Here is a 14,680-nt window from a genome sequence, read left to right as displayed (position 1 = left end):
AATGGAAACTAGATTCAATAAAGAGCCAGAGAACTAACTCATTATAGAAATAGTATGGGATGAATCATTTTTATGGCATATTTGAATAGAATCTCAATTCTCATGGCTTCCATAGAACTTTTTTTCTTAGTTTTCCTTTTCTTCCAGTTTATCTATTGAACGAAATGTCAAATGATACTAAATGGTACTTACATTCATGTCTTCTTTGGTAAAATTAAAGAAATCCCTATTACATGTAGTAAGTACTAGTGTTATCCCCACCTCTGGTCCTCAGCACCACCCAGACCTGAGCTCCTCCCTTCCTAGAGGGTCACTCCATTCTTTGTTCAGATCTACCTGCTCACTTAAATTGCCACTAGCCCCAGGGCTCCTCACCATATGGGCAGACACCATATTGCTCCCTCTCTCTGGGAGATATGGCCTCTCTAATCAACCTTATAATAATCTTTCTCTGTTATACCAGAATTTGGGGACCCCCAGAAGACCACCAGAGACCACGACCAATGTAAGCAACAAAGAGCCGGTTTACTGCAAGCTCGAGCTTGGTCCTCCGCGCACACGGTAACCGGTGACGCTAAGAGGCCCTGAGCATAGAATCAGCAGTTTTTATAGTATTGAACAAACAACTTTAAGGAACTTTTACATAAGCAATTACATGATTGGTTAACATTTAAAGCAAGCTAAGCTGGGCAAATATGATTGGTTGACCTTTACAGAAAAATGTCCTTGGTCCATCCATAGCTTGATGGAAAACAGTTACTAGTCACAACCGGACCAACAGAATGCATGGCATGTCTAGCCCTGGGCTCTGAAGAACCGGTTGGTCAGAAACTCTTAGTCCTAGGTGGCTGAGGAACAACACCACTTGGGGGCTAACACCTGCCTTAAGCAAACGTCATCTATGGCTCCAAGAATTGTGCATGGCTTTCTGTCATAAATTCCTAGCATTGGGGCTAAAGTGGATCACGAGTCAAGTCGCAGAACTGAGATGGAGTGTTAAACAAAAATGAAGTTGCTTAGATTTCTCAAAATATTACATTTCTTCCCTAGGCCCTTACTGCCCCAGCTTCTGGGAGGAGTGTTGCAGCTGTCTTCCCTAGGGCTTTACTGCCTCGGCCTCCGGGAGGGGCGTTGCAGCTGTGGGAATAATTCTGAGGACTTTGCACCCATGGTCAGGGCTGTAAACCCTTTGAAGTCTTTTACTAAGCAACTCTAGGCTCCCAGGCTGACATTCCACTACTGAGTAACTAAAACCAGTCACAGTTAAAATCATACAAAAACCATAAAATCATTTAGCACAAAGCAATTCATACAGAAGCAAAAATGAGCGGTTAGTAATCATAACTTCTAATTTCTACATTAAGCATTAATGTTACTCCATGCCTTTTAATAAATTCATTCAGGGGGTGCTTGCCTACTTTGATGAGGGCAGTCCAGTTTTCTGCCTTTCACTCCACTTCTCAAGGTTTTAGCAGAGTTTTTAGCAAGCAAAGGTACAGAAGCGAAAATGGCTGTTAGGTGCTGTCTAGTGTCTGCCTGCCTCTGTGTGGTCACCGGGATGGTAGTGATGGGTCCTAACAGAGGGTAACATTGAGAAGGTATTAGTTAGAAGTCAAATAAACCCGGTGCTCTATAGTCTTTCAGCTCAGTAAGTTTGGTCTTAAGCCTCAAGTTTACTACCTTTATTGGGGATGGTTACACTATGTTACACTGTTATCACAAGGATTTAAGAGAAAACGTTTGCAGCCCTTGATGAATTTGAAATGAGTAGGGACCACTGTTATTGTATCCTGTAGTTGTCAAATACCTGGAAGAGCCTGAATGTGTATGTATGTATGTGTATGTATGTATGTATATATACATATGTGGCTTTCAGTTTACCATCACTTGTAAATCTTGAAGATATGCATAATAAATAAACTCTCTTTTAAATCTGACATGAGTTCATGGGAAAACAACTAATCAAGGAGCTTGAAGATGGCAGGATAAGTTGCCTGACAATGAAATGGGGCCATCATCTATAAAAGAATGGAGAAGTAAAAAGAACAAAAAATGAGGAAAGAAGGACAAGGTAGCAAACTCTGCTGTCACAACTTGATGGGAAACAGAAAAGAGACCCACCAATCAAAAAGCCACCCAAAGGAGGAGACAACCATGCTTGATAAGAAATGCACTCATTACCTTGCCCATGTAATTGTAACCCTTCTGTATGGTATTTTCACAATAAAAAATAAAAAAATAAAGATAGAAACTTTATAAACGATTGCTTTAGTGTAACAGGATTAAAGTAGAGAGAGAAGGGACCTCTTGCTACAAGTTCAGGGGTGAGAATCAAGCTAAAAAATGGTGGCCCTTGTTTCAGCATGTTGTTATTTCCCTTCCCTTCCCCAAATTAGAAAAATGTATATACAAAATGCAGAGTACCCGAATCAAATACAGTGAAAACAGGGGTTATACCATGGGGGAGGAACATATGAAAGAAACAAAAGAAACCACATAATATAAGTACATTAAAACCAACAGCATCAAAGATAAAACCTCTTTGTCTCTATCTTGGGGTTTGTTTCACTTAGCACCATCTTACATGATCACATATACATAGCTTTTGACCTTTTCTACTGGTCTGGTAATATTATCCTAGATGTATACTAGTTATTGCAAATAAATGAAACCATGGGACCTATGTTTCTTTGGGTCTGGCTTACTTCACTTAGTACAGCCTGACCCATCATAACAATGAGATGTACAAGACACTATGTTATAAACAAACCTTACAACTTTGGGGAATGGGGAAGGGAGGAAGTGGGGAGGTGGGGAGAGAAGGGATGGCTGGAGAAAAACAAAGGAGGGGTAACAATGCTCAAGTGGAAATGTACTCATTATCTTACTCATGTAAGGTAATGTAACCCCTCTGTACAGTATCTTTAAAATACAAAATATAATTTAAAAATGGTAGCCCTTTCTTAGATTCTGTGTGCTAATAAGTGGGGAAGTACTTGATAGGGTAAAAATTAGACTTTGCCAGAGAATCATGCAGACATCCAGGTAGAGAACAAAGAAAGGTTTATTGCTGGGAAAGGGGCCAGCAAGACCCCTTCTCACAAGGGAGAAATGAGAAGAAGCATCAGCTACTGTCTGAGGTGACCTATATAACCTAGGAGGCTTAGAAGGGGTTAGAAGCGGCTAGGAGGCAGAGAACCTGGTGTGGACGTGTGGGCCAGGGGCTTCATCATGGCGACTAGGATTTTTGGCTGCTGTTCAAATAGTAGATAAGGGGTCCTGCAACTGCCCAGACCTGAAGATCACTCCAAGGGGCTTCTGTTTCCTTATATAGTGGTAGCTGCCCCAAAGAAGTGCCATCCCAAGGTAAATGGGGTTGGAGGCTGATTATTTACTGCTTAGTGTTGCCTAGGAAGGGAGCATGCTAAGCTGTGGAGAGGGGAAGGAGTGGACTAAGCTATGGGAAGAAAGCTCATTGTGCTAACAGTACTAATTTCAAGTGCAAGTCTAACAACTCTTAGTTACTAGACAATGGTTCTGGGTGTGTTTATTTTTCTAAAACATTGGAGAATGATCCAGGTCTCTCTAAACCACAAAAACAATAGGTAAAATTTGTGGCTTCCTTTTGCCAGACATGCCTTTCATTTTTCAGTCCCTTTATTCTTTAAGGAGTCATGCAACTTATTAGCATCTCAACGTGGAAGGCAGATACACATAGAACCTGTATGTCTCCATATTATTGCAAATTAACATGTAAAAGTAGGTGATAGGAAGGGAGCTTGCTGCTCTGGATTTCAGATTTTACTTCCTGGTTCTAATGTCTTAAGTCTGACCCTTTTAATATTCATTAATTTTAATTTTCTGCCTATTTATCTATCTCTTAAATATAATCTGTCCATCCTAAGTTTAATGTGATGATCAACACTGCACACAGTTCTTGGTTAATTCACAAGGAGGTGAAAACTCTTTAGCAGTTCATAAGTAGATGAACTCACTAGTTAAAAGTGAGTGAAAAATCTTTGCACAAGCTGCTAGTGAGACTCATTTGTCCCTTTGAATCACATCACCACCAGTCATTTACCCCTTGCTAGCAGTAGATATGCAACTTATCACCTACTTAAAAGAATACATATTCATCAAGGAAGCAGCAATTTATCCAGGTTGAGAAGGCATAGGTAAGCCCATGGGACAAGTCACTTGAGATAAACTAAAAATAGGTCTGTGATATATTCAGAACACATATACACTCATATGTATATGTATATGCAGATGGCATATGAATATTCTTTTTCATGTTTTACCTAGAGATAAAGAAATTACCTTGCTTAATACAGAACTTAGAAGGGAAGTTTATCGATTTTTTTGGTTCCACATCTGCAAAGTCAAGATAAGCTCACCGCAAGCACTGATGCAGTGAAGTCTACAAGAAATTTGAAGTGAGCTCCAAATTCAATGTGCTGTGGTTCTGCTCATATTATCAATTCAAATACTACAAATGTGTGTAAATTCTCTTCACCTGCATTGGGATAATTTAATGCTTATTTAGGTAGATTGTTTAAGTGAGTCTTTTATTTTTGCATATAAAATTTAGATATTTGTCCACAAGCCATTGCACATGCTTCTAAACTGTTCCTCAAACATTTCATCATGAAAAACTGATATGACTATCCATTGCCTGAAGCAATTGTATGCTTTCTCTGAACTTTAATGAATACATAATGAAGAAAGAAAGGAAAGATGAAGGAGAGAGAAACAAGTCATTTTCTCTTTTAACTGTCATGAATTCTTAGCAGGGACTTCTGGAACCAAATTGTGTATTACAACAAGAGAAAAATTCAGAAGTTTGGTTACATATATGTTTATGTGTGTTTCTTGTGTATGTTGGAAATTACCCCAGAGGAGAGAATATGGGTCTAGGGAAGATCTCATAGAGTTGTCTTATAGTTAATACACAAATGCCATCATACTATAAAATCAAAAAAGAAGAATGTAAGGAGAAGCCTGGCTAAAAATATTTGGCTAGGAGAACTGCAATATAAAACAAAGGCAAAGTCTGTCTTACCAATTGAAGTAGCTGTCTTCTCCATTGATTAAATATCTAGTATTTTAGTCATACTATACTTACTTTTTACAAATGGAGATTTCCTTTATAGATGGCATCATTTGGATGTTAAATGTCTTCCAATGGCCGTGTGCCAAAGGCTTGATTTCCTGCTGATGGCCCTATTGATTGGTAGATGGCGGAGCCTTTAGGAAGTGGGCTAATGTAAGTAAGTCAGGTCATTTTTGTAGATTTATTCTCAAAATGGCCTGTCCTCTTCCCTCCCATGTCTTTGTTTACTGCTGCCAAGAGGTAAACAATTTACCTCCACCAAGTGCTCCTCACAATAATTTTTTGTTGTTATTTTGTTTTGTTTTTACTATTGGCCCAAAGCAAAGGGCCAACCAGCCATTGACTGAAACCTCTTAACTCACAAGCCAAACTAACCCTTTTCTCATTTATACGTTTATTGAAAATACTCTGTCACAGTGATTGAAAACTGACTTACATAAGATATATAAATACATTTCTTCCTTCCAAATAAGGATAACTTTTCAAATCTCACAGCTCACATCTATAATCCTAACTATTCAGGAAACTGATATCTGAGGATTGTGGTTTAGAGTTAGTCTGTACAGACAAATCTGTAAGATATTCATCTCCATTTAACCAGCAAAAGGTTGGAAGTGGAGCTGTGGCTCAAGTCATAGAATGCCTTGAGCAAAAAGTGAAAGGACAGAACCAAGGCCCTGAGTTCAAGCCCCAGTACCAGTAAAAAAATTAAACAACAGCAACAAAACCCTCCCAAAACAAAATTTTTTAAAAAAGAAAATCAAACAATAACTCAGAAGATTGAAACATCTGAATGATTAGTCCATATTAAAAAAAAAACCTCCTCTATATTGTATAAATATGTATAATTACTTGTTCATGAAAACAATTTTAAAATGCATAAAACAGAATTACAACTCTGATTTTTCCATATTATATACATATATTAAATAGTCACACAGCAGCCTATAAACTCATGAAAATAAAATTATATATATATATATATATATATTTAATCTTGAGGTAATCTTTGTGCCAAAGAGGAAATTTGGAGTGTGCATATTCTGATCTCCTATAGCTGTACTTGAGCTAGCATATCCTACACTCAATGAAAAAGAAAAGAAGTAAAGGAAGGAGACAAAGAAGTAAACAAAGATGAAGAATAATTTGAATCAGATAAGAAATTTATTTTTTTATTTAGAACCACTGACTTATTTTTTCTCTAAGTCCATCTGCTTTTATCACAGATTCTAGGCTCATGGCCAGGACTGAGTGGACTTGGACATTGAGTGAAACTGTTGTGACAAATCTTCCATTTCCACATGGGCATTCTTCTCCTGCCAGTGAAAGCTCTCTGATCTTTCCAAAATTTGGGAACAATTCACTCATCAAACTAGTTTTCCTATGGTCCACTCTTATTTTGAATTTCTGCTATTTTCTTATCTGAATACATTCATTTTCTTTTAACTATGAATTCTCGGTAGCTATTAATAGGTAAAGTAACTTCCTCTCTATTTATTTCTTTTTCTTTTTTTTTCTTTTTTGCCTTAAATCAAAATAGTAACGTTAAAGTTCATATTCTAGATACACGAGTGGTGGCTACTTTACAGTGTAGACTTCTGAACATAAAAGTATTGCTTATAAGTGATTATTTTCTGTGATCAATACTCAGAGATACATGCCATAATATTTTCTATTTTATACATGAAAAATAGTCATGAGAATTAAGTGACTCACAAAAGCCAGCTTTAATATTTTTATTGGCTTTGTCCAGCTTTTTCTCCTGATATATTAAAGCAGGAAGCAAAGACTCAACGCCAATCCCCACTCACCCTTTTTCCTGAACATCACTACTCTCCTCTTAGGGAAACTGGCAGTATTTTAATCCAAAGTCTTTTTTTTTAACACATGAAAAAGTCCTTTATGATGCATAAATATTTTGTTGCACGGGGTACAAAATACGTTCATGTTGTGGGGTTGGCGGATGATGAAGAGAAGGTGACCTGGGAAGAGGCATGGAAAGGTGCACACGGTGTACATGTTAGGTGGTGGGGGTTGGGGGAGTGGTCAAGCCTGGACTTGTTGGGAGACGCTGTGGGCGCTGGACCCTCAGGGTAGAAGTGGCCACTGGGCTCAGGGTGGGTCTTGAGGCCAGGTGTGGAGAGGACTAGGCATGATGAACCCCGAGTGCCAGGACCCGTTGCTATGGCAACAGTGTGGGAACAGCGTGTGCACTCACATATACACAAGTTTTAAGTGTCTTAAAGCTGTGCCAGAGAACATGCAAAATTAAACGCCTCGTTCCCTGGAGGGGAGAGCTATGGAAGGGAGATTGTGTGGGAAGTCAGGCCAGGCTGGGGTCCTAGGGAGGCCTCTGAGCAGGGTTTGGGGTGTCTCTGAGTAGGGTTTGGGGTGTCTCAGCCAGAAGTTCCCCAATCGGCCTGGAAGGTCTTGGAGCCAGGCTTTGGGGTGGGGCAGAGCAGGGTCGAGGAAGAGGAGAGGGGTCCACTGAGGCAGGCTTAAGATTCACAGTGTGGGCAGGGCAGCAGCAGTGGTGCACAAGGGGAGGGGAACGGAAGTCCGGGTCCTGCTGTGGCCCCACCGCACAGTCCAGGAACCAACTCCCCGGTGACCAGACCAAAAACACTAACAGAACTGGCGGTACTTCCGTCCTTGCTGGGCGCTGTCGGAGGAGGGGTACCAGCGCACCTGAGCGTGGGGAGCAGCAGCGGCAGCAGGGTAGGTGAACGCTGAACCTGAGATGGCCGGGGTCAGCTCTGTGGTGTACAGAGGGTAAGGAGCGCAGGCCTCTGAGGATGCAGGGATCAAAGCCCCCATCAGGTCGTAGGGGTCCTGTGCGTTGACATGTGCTCCAAGAGGGGTGACAGGTGAACATTGGCAGGATTTGGTGTTGCCATTAGCTTGCTCTTGGCCATCTTGGTGCTGGCTTTGGCAAACTCTAGCCTCAGGGTCTGTGAGTTCTCAGGATCAAATCGAATACCATTCAGTGCATTCTTAGCTGCTTCCGCTCCTGCCCGGCTGTCAAAGATCACAAAACCAACAGGCTTTCTGGAGGTGAGCTTAATCAGAGTCCCTTCGTAACCCTTGAATGGCCGGAAAAGTAGATAAAATTCTCTGGGCTTAATGTCCACGGGGAGGCCACTGAGGAACAGTGTCCGGACCTCTTCCTCCAGGCTGCCGCCGGAGCCCGTGCTGGAGCCGGTGCTGGTGCCGGGGCCAGAGCGCGCGCTGGGGCCGAGTTCGCCATCTGGCTTCAGCTCATAGTGTCTTAATCCAAAGTCTTTAGATTTCTATTTTGGGCTATGATCCAGCTATATAAAAACTTTTATTTAATTTATTTTACTTTTTTGTGGATGGCACTAGTGCCTGCTCTATTGCTTTCCATTCCACTTTTTGGGTACGTTTTGTGTAATCTGCTCTATGTTGTGGATGAATTCCAAGTTTATACAGCAACTGTTCCCATGCATGGGAGTATCCTATCTATTCTATAAGTGCAGGAAAGAGGTTCTAGGAAGTTTGCTGTTTCACTCAGTGTTTCATAGGCTTCTTAAAGCACCCGAAGGCAAAAAACTTGAAAGAAAAATTCTCATTTATGTACCTAAAAATGTATTAGAAAATAATCATTGCAAACATGGCCAAAGAAGATATGTATTTCAAAGAGCCTGAAGTCTGTGCTCAACAACGAGTGTGTGTGTTTGTGTGTGTGTATGTGTAGTGGTACTGGTACTTGAACTCAAGGCCTGGGAAGTGTTCCTTTAGTTTTTCTTCTCAAGGTTAGCTATCGCTCCATTTCCAGATTTTTGCTGGTTAATTGGAGATAAGCGTCTCACAGATTTTCCTGGCTGGGCTGGTTTCTGTGATCCTCAGATCTCAGCATCCTGAGTAGTTAGCATGGCAGGTATGAGCCATGGTGCCCAGCTATGTGGCCAACAACTTGTAAAGTGTAACTGAACACTAATGGCTATGTCCAGCCATTACAGTTTAGTCCCTGAGTCAAAAGGGTTTGATAATTAAATGTGATTCTTTGCATCGCATACTGGGTAATTTCATATGCTCCTCTCTTCCATTTGTTTCAACATTATTCAGAAATGGATTTTAAGAGGAAAGAAATTTGGGTTTTGGTGTTGGTAGAGTCTCAGCATGGATTTATTTCATTACTTTCTCCATGCAAATATCCATGCCTGGGCTTGGTTGGAAGCATAGATTCCATCAGGGAACGAGTTCTTTTTTCTTCATGAAAGGTTTAGAAACAAGGATTCTGCAGGCAACACACTGGTCCCCTGGGACAGCATCAAGTCCTCTAGGATAGAAATGATTTATCGCCATGTGTCCTGAAGTCCACATGTTCTGGTGAAAATTGCAAAGCTGGAAACAATACGAGCTTATAGGTAAGATGTATTACAATGTAAACATACATTAAATAACTTCAAAGACTGGAACACAGAGCAATATACTAAAAAATCACCTTTTCTTTATTGCCAAAAGTTTATGGCATTTATGAAAGGAAAGACCACTGTGGGTGGGGACTTTAGATCTACTGTATCATATAAGAAGGCCTTTCCTGTCCAGTACCTAGTTCATAATAGACACTCAAGAAGCATCTCTTGATCTGATAAGTAAGATCTACAGCTGTAGAAAGGAAAAGTTGGGGCTGGGAATGTGACAGTAGTAGCATACAAGAAGCCCTGGGTTCAATTTCTTCTTATCACATAATTACATTTTAAAATTTTTATTTTTTAAATTTTATTTTTTGGTTCTGGAGCATAAACTCTGGGCCTAGGTGCTGTCCCTTAGCTCTTCAGCTCTAAGCTAATGCTCTATCACTTGAGCCACAGCACCACTTCCAGCTTTTTCTGTTTATGTGGTGTTGAGAAATCTAACCCAGGGCTTCATGCATGCAAGGCAAGCACTCTACCACTGAGCCACCTACCCAGCCCTACATTTTTTTAAGTGAAAGTTCTAAAAATTTAACACCATACTTTGGTGTCCTATTTTCTGATGTATACCATTGCTCCCCAGACACCCCTCTACGGCCAGAGGCATTGAGGACACTCTTTAAGTGAAATAATTGTAGGGAAGTTATGCCAAACTACCCTGACTTTCATCTATCAGTAAACTAGAGGTGAAGATAATGAGTTGGTTTGCCCATGTTTCTATTTGTTGAATAATTGATGTGTGTTTCTTTTGACCAGTGCCCTGTTTGGTTTTATTGTGTCTTCTTCCTTACATCCAGTCCTGCTAAACAATCAAGTGTCCGCCCAGACTGATGCTCAGTTGTTTAGGTTCCTGTGATGATATTGCCAACCATAATAAACAAAGTACAGTCATTCCAGTGAGAGACTAAGCATCTTAGAGAGGGGAATTATTCCATAAAGGGTAAAGCAGTGAGGTGGGGCTTCCCCCTGTGCCCCCCCCCGCCCCAATGCCTTTTGATTTCCATTTACTTTGAACAACTGCTTGTTTTCATGCAACTGCTTGTTTTCATATTAGGGAAAGTGAGGTTCAGAAACTCACTTTGAATTACGTTATTATGTGATGTTGATCAGATACCTAGTTATCAGATTATGCAGATGTAGTACATCCAGTAAAGCTGACTAGACCATTTGAATGTCAGTATAATTTCATAATGAAATAATACCAACATGATGTAATAATAATTGCATGGAGATAGCAGTTTTGATGCCATTATTTGATTGAATATGGTCTCATTATCTCCCAGTGACACAACAAGGTCTTATTATCTAAACATTCATAAGTTCATTGACTACACAGTAGATTGTGGGTGGGTCCTTCATATGTAGTAGCATGTGTTGCTGACTCTCTTGCCCAGTACCTCATTTCCATTAGGTACTCAATGAATGTTTACTGATCCTGAAATGTATCAGCCTTTGTCCTTTCTGGTAGAAAGAAGAGAGAGAATACTTTGTTCATTTATGTCCTACTTTCAGGCAAATGCAGGAGGGCAGAGAGCTCTTCTTTTTTTTTTTTTTTTGGTCCGGTCGTGGGGCCTGAACTCTGGGCCTGGGCACTGTCCCTCAGCTCTTCAGCTCAAGGCTAGCGCTCTACCACTTGAGCCACAGCGCCACTTCCGGCTTTTTTCTTTTTGCTTATGTGGTGCTGAGGAATCGAACCCAGGGCCTCATGCATGCAAGGCAAGCGCTCTACCACTGAGCCACCTTCCCAGCCCAGAGAGCTCTTCTTGTATGTGTTTCTTCTTAATAGCTTTTTGCTTAAAACCATCTTCATGCCAAAGTAGCATATTGGGGATGACATGTTCTGTTACAATTGCTGTTTACATCAATGAAGTTAACACATTCTGGACTAAGGCTTACTATCCTGCAGATCAGAGTTTAAAACCTCAGGGATGTTTACAAGCAACAGAAAAAAAAAAAAGCCTTAATTTAGCATCTATCATACTTAAAGCTCTGTACTAGATCAACAGGAAAAGGAGTAGAGTAGAGAAAAGAAACAATCTTCCATTAAATAAGTAAGTTTATTATACCTGGTTATTTCTAAATTTTCCTGCTAGTAGAGTAAGTAGAGTAACATCCTGAGATGAAATTCTCAGGCTATTTCCTCTAAAGCAGCTACTGTTTCTTTATTGTTTTCCTCATCTCAATAAATGCTTTTCCAAGCGTTTACATTATAAAACTGAATTTTTTTCTAGCCTCTGGCCTTTCCTTTAACTCAAATTTTGGTTATCATCTGAACTTCTATAGATCACTTCCCTGAAGTATAGGCCATACATATGTCCACATAAAATCTGTGTTTAAGCCAGATGTGGTGTTGCATGCCTGTAATCCCAGCTACATGGGAGATAGAGATTGGAAGATTTTGTGTGTGTGTGTGTGTGTGTGTGTGTGTGTGTGTGTGTGTGTGTTTAAGCTATCCAGATCCTAACTCACAAAGCAAGTTAGGAGTGCTAGTTCATACCTCTAATCCCAGCTACATGGAGATGGAGGTAGAAAGATCAGTCCTAGGTTAAGCCCAGGCAAAAATATGAGACCCTATCTGAATAATAACCTAAAAATACTGGAGGTATGGCTCAACTTAACAACCTCAGCTCTCTTGAGTTCAAACTGCAGTAATACCCTACCCTCTCAAAAAACTATATTTTGAATCTTATTTACTATATAGTTAAGATAACCTCATAGTTATATAATTACTTTTACATTTATAATTTATTTGCTGGACTAGAAGCTTTCTGAAATTTAAGAGCCCATCTATTACTTATAATCTTTCTAAAGAAGCAAAGCAGTCTGGATGAAGTGAAAAGACTGCCCCATAACTACTTGATATTCATTCTTCCTCAGGACACATGGTCACTGAAGGTTAGTAGGCCACACAGCCTGGTTAACCTGGAAGGTCAGTTTAGTCTCACTATCCTTGATCAATTACTTTGTAGGGCACATGGGCAGCAAAGATGGTGCTGAGAGGGGGTTGAGTGGGCAGAGCCTGAGTCTTTTATGTTAAAATCTGACTGGATACCACAACCAGGAGAAGTGACATCAATGCCTGAACAGCTCTTGTACAGCAGGGAAAGTAGAGAAAGCTTAGTCACATGATAGGGTGACCTCTACAGTGATTGGTTGGTTCCTTTTCCTCCCCTTCCATGCCATGCAGTTTTTTTTGCTTTAAAAAGTGCTTGCTGTGTGGTAATAAATGAGTTCCTGCTTGACATGACTCCCGCTGTGTCTGACTGTCTCGGGGCTAAGGGAGGCTAGGGAATGGGCAAGTGGTGGTGCTTACCTTTCCTGGGACCCTGTCCGTCTTCCATGGGAGGGACAAAGACCCAACATTACTTATGTTTGCTTTTCCTCCAAAATGTTTCAGTGATTAATTACACAGCACTCTACCAAATTATTGGAGACTTGTGAGGTTTTATCTAGTAAGAATAACCTGGAGATAATAAGTGATAAAAATAAATATAAATAATTGTTTATTCTTATTTGAAAAAGGTAATATGGTGGATTATTATGTATTATATAATATCCTCACTTATTTTTGGTAATGCTAAATTTTGAACTCAGAGTCTCATGCTTGTTAGGCTGGTATCTTACCACTTGAGCCACATCAGCAGTCTTTTATTTTTTTGGATAAAGTCTGACATTTTTGTCAGTGGCTAGTCTCAGACCATGACTCTACTTCATATGCCTTTTATGCAGCTGGAATTGTACATATGAGACATCATGCTGGCTCCTTGGTCATGCTAACATTTTTCTGGTTTGATTTTGAACTGTTTATTCCTCTGATATCTACCTCCCATGTAGTTGGGATTATAGACATAAGCCACCACTCTTAGCCCACATTCACTATTTCTGTAAAGACAAATATGAATACAGGAATTTTCTAAGTAAGAAATAAAAAGATTATAGCTAAGTGTAGGATTTGATGTTCAATGATTATAGATGAAATTTTGTTGTCTTTGGTGGTGCTGGGGAAATCTAACTCAAGGCTTTGTATATTCCAGGCAAGCAAGTGATCTACTACTGAGCTACAACTTTGATGTTAAATGATTATGAAAAATGTATTTATTTTTCAGAGCTTTTTGGATTTGGGGAAAATAATTAAAGGATTTTGTACCTATATTTTATTGTGTGAGGCTGCAAAGATTCTTTAGTATTTCTAATCTTTGATTTTTCTTTTGAAAAACAGGAGCAATTATTGTACCTCCTAATAGCATTACTCTAAGGATCAAATTAAATAATTAAGTGGAAGGCTTAGCTAAGGACATGGGACCAAAAGCTCAATAAATGGTAGTGGTTTTTATTAGCTGCCATCTATTTTCACCTCATTCAGAGCTAGAAATCTCAAATTCTCTAAGGCAAGTAGAACAGTTAAGAAAATGTGATAGTTGGGGCAGCCAAAAACTTATTATTATTTTTTTTTATTGTGAAAATACTTTATGGAGGGGTTACAATTACATGAGCAAGGTAATGAGAACATTTCTTATCAAGCAGTTTCCTCCTCTTTTGTCCTTTGTTTCCCCTTACCATCCCTGCCCTCCCAACCCCCCCAAAGTTGTAAAGTTCGTTTTTCGACATAGCATCTTGTACATTTCATTGTTGCAATGGGTCCACCTCTACCCCTATTTAAACAATTTGTTTTTTCTCTTCCCCTCCCCAAATTATACCAACTTCAAATACAGTGAAAACAGGGTTTATTCTGTGGGGGAGAGTCATACAAAGCAACAAAAAAAATTACCTTAAATATGTTACTGCCCAATAAATAAGTGGGCTAAAGACTTAAAGAGAAACTTCTCTGAAGAGGATATAAGAGTGGCCAATAGACATATGAAGAAATGCTCAACCTCTCTAGCCATGAAAGAAATACAAAGCAAAACAACGTTGAGATTCCACCTCACCACAGTTAGAATGGCTATAATCAAAAAATCTAATAACAACAGATGCTGGGTGGGATGTGGCTAGAAGGGAACCCTACTGCATTGTTGGTGGGAGTGTAAACTTGTTCAACCACTTCGGAAAGCAGTATGGAGGTTCCTCAAATGACTCCACATAGAGCTCTCCTATGACCCAGCAATCCCACTTTTGGGCATTTACCCAAATG

General features: G+C 39.8%; 2 pseudogenes; one reads left to right on the top strand and one right to left on the bottom strand.

The window, feature by feature from the left end:
• Positions 1-7,676: 7,676 nt before the first annotated feature.
• Positions 7,677-8,580, bottom strand: LOC105993837 (annotated as a pseudogene).
• A 164-nt stretch (positions 8,581-8,744) lies between these two features.
• LOC105993826 overlaps positions 8,745-14,680 on the top strand; it is a 10,980-nt pseudogene continuing 5,044 nt past the window's right edge.

Source organism: Dipodomys ordii, unplaced genomic scaffold (genome assembly GCF_000151885.1).
Source record: "Dipodomys ordii isolate 6190 unplaced genomic scaffold, Dord_2.0 Scaffold5, whole genome shotgun sequence".
Taxonomy (NCBI): domain Eukaryota; kingdom Metazoa; phylum Chordata; class Mammalia; order Rodentia; family Heteromyidae; genus Dipodomys; species Dipodomys ordii.
This window is presented reverse-complemented; position numbering and strand designations above follow the sequence as displayed.